Source organism: Eucalyptus grandis, chromosome 6 (genome assembly GCF_016545825.1).
Source record: "Eucalyptus grandis isolate ANBG69807.140 chromosome 6, ASM1654582v1, whole genome shotgun sequence".
In the NCBI taxonomy this organism is placed as follows: Eukaryota; Viridiplantae; Streptophyta; class Magnoliopsida; order Myrtales; family Myrtaceae; genus Eucalyptus; species Eucalyptus grandis.
In genome coordinates, this window is record NC_052617.1 from 17,827,152 (window position 1) to 17,830,058 (window position 2,907).

The window sequence follows — 2,907 nt, forward strand, 5'->3', positions numbered from 1 at the left end:
AAGTAAAAAAAATCAGAAAAATAAGGGATTAAGGTTTCAGTTCAAAGGAATTTTGACCTGATTTAGACCTGACGGGCACGGGCTTATCTGGTTTTTCTCAGATCGGATTGGGTGAATCAGAGCTTTGGGCTGGGCTTCTTTATTTCTATTTTGTTCCTTTTTTTTTTTGGTTGGGGGGTGGGGAATCGTGGGACTGGGCTCAGCCAGTCCAGCCATGGACCTAGACGGTCCTAACTCGGGTCGGATGTGGAGATCTGACCTAGGTCCGTTTATTATATATATATATAATTAATTAATTAAAAATTCCAATTTTTTTATGGAATTCCGAAAAAAATTTAAAAATAGGTTTTGGGTAAATTTTTTCTTAAAATATGCGAAAACATTTGATCAATTTTTGTAACCCAATTTGAACAAGTCTTTAGGGTTTTACATTAGAGGTTGTTCTGTATTGTTTCTTTTTGCATATGCTAGGTTGTTACTTGAGCTTTTCAATTCGCTTAAGCTTCATTGCGCAATTTTAATATATTGATTGTTATTTTCAATTTTAAAATGTTTAGAACGAATCTTAAAATTTTGGATAGGCTGTCTTAACCCTTCGATTAGCAAATTGTCAAGTTTAGGCATCGAAAAGGCCCTAATTAAATAGTTAAGGTAATCAAGTCCTTGATCATAAAATCTCTTATTGCCATGTATCAAGATGACACTCCCTCATCTTTAATTAAGGTTTCTAGCCAACCCTCAACAATAGCTAGTGGTGACTCCTTTTGAACATATAGATTAGGAAAACCAATGTCACATGAGATATTGATTTGGGAGAGCCCACGCTTTAAAATAAGTATCTCTAAACCTATCTCCCTCCCTTACGAGGGATAGGTAGCGATAGTATGTTTGTGATATTTGATAAAGCTTATGTCTGTTTCATGTTTGTTGAATTTATGAGAAAATTTTTGTTCTTTGTGGATAAAATGAGTTATAAACATATGATACACGTGATATATTGTAGGTAAATATAAATACTTGTATTTCTAACTTTTTCACATTTTGCATTAAGTAATATGTTATGTAACATGTTGTTGACACCTAAATTTTATAATTTTATTATGTACAAAATTAGGAATTAGTCACTAAAAAAAAGAAGAAGCAAAAACAACAAAAAGAGAGAAAAAAAAAAACGTGGAAGGGGCCGGGCCGGATCTTGCCTTGGCCCGGCCCATGTTGCCTTCTCCCTCCTCCACCTTCGCGTGAAACCCTAGAGAAACACAGAGTGAAACAGAGGGAAGAAGGGAGAGCGAAGCCGAGAGATCAAGGAGATAGAGAGAGGGGAACATAGAGAGAGCTCGGAGAGAGAGCTGGAAATAGGGGCGAGAATAGAGAGACAGAGAGCTAGAGAGAGGAGGAACGAAGGGGAGGAGGGTAGTGGCGTCGTTGCCCGACGCCATCCGACCATCCGAAATGCTGCCCTCCTCGCCGCCTCAACCTAATGATAGCTGAGCCACTGCACTCCTCCTGCCACCCTTCGGCAGCCGCCACCCTCTGAGCCCGATGCCGTTCGAGCTCTTGTCGTCCGACTCCTTGTACTCGACACCACTACTGCCAATGCCAGCTGCCACAACACTCGTCACCACTGCTCCTGATGCTGAGCTGGCCGAGACCATAGGGAGAGGGAGGATGAACTCAGAGCCTCTCAGATCCGAAGATCCGAGGTAGGGGAGTCGGCCAAAGGCCTAGACCTGGGAGTAGATCGAGCTTCGCCACATCACCAGGCCGGCTGTTACTGCCGTCGTCCAGCTCCAGATGTCGTCCGAGCCTCGCCGCCTCAACTTGGCATCGTTCGAGCCACCTCATTGTAGCTCGTGCCGTCGCTCGCCCCTTGCCGCCCTAAACTCGACCCCATCCTAGTTGCTTCGCCACCTCAACCTGCTGCCTACAAGCCGCAACTCTACACAACCACCGTCTCCGCCCTCACCTACCTTTTCTCCCAAGTCATGAAGCCACTGCAGCCCATGCCATCGCTCGCTCGTTGCTGCCCTTTATGCCGACGTGCTGCTTGTTGCTGCCTGAGTCGCCAACAGTCGAAGCCTTCATCACGCTAGCCTGTGACCCGCCTTCCACTCGCCTCCAACGCAACCACCGCCCACCGCTGTCTAGCCCGTCGTCGCTGCTGTTAGCGCCGCCAAGAAACCCTAGGGTTTCGGCCAAAAACCGGGTTGGGCGCGGGTCGCAAACCGGGTAGGGTTTTGGGTTTTTGGGCTTTTGGATTTGTGGGTTTGGGCTGGCTTAGGTAGTGGGCTTGTGAGCTTTATTTAAAAAAGAAGAAGATTAGACTGGGCCTAGTTTGTTTTAAAAAGAGAGGAGGGGACCTCTTGGGCTGGGCCTAAGCTTGGCCCAAATGTCAGACTAGACCCGACCTAGTCCGGCCCCAAAAAAAAAATGTTATTTGTTATTTTTTTAAATTAAAAATTAAAAATTAAAGTTTTTTTAAAACTTTAAAAATAAAAAAAAATTATAATTTTTTTTTTAAAATTCGAAAAGTAAAAGAATGTGGGGCTTGGTCAGGAATTGCCATATATTGTTTTTTTAAGTGTAATTAGGCCTTTGTTTACTCTTATATTAATTATATCGCATGTTTAATTTGCATATTTAATTATGTTTAGTTGCACGTGTTTAATTTTACTGCAATTAGGATCTTTATAGCTATGATTGTTACTTTAATGATGGCACACCTGCATGATCACCTCACATGTTAGTGGATAGATATATAAACTCCAAACTGCCTCAAAAAAATATTTTCTTTTAAAATGAACAAGATTAGGTATCGAAAGGGCACTAATTAATCAATTAGTGTAATCAAGTCACCGACCCTAGTTTCTCTGGTTATGTAGGAAGTGAGGTATACTTCCACGCCTC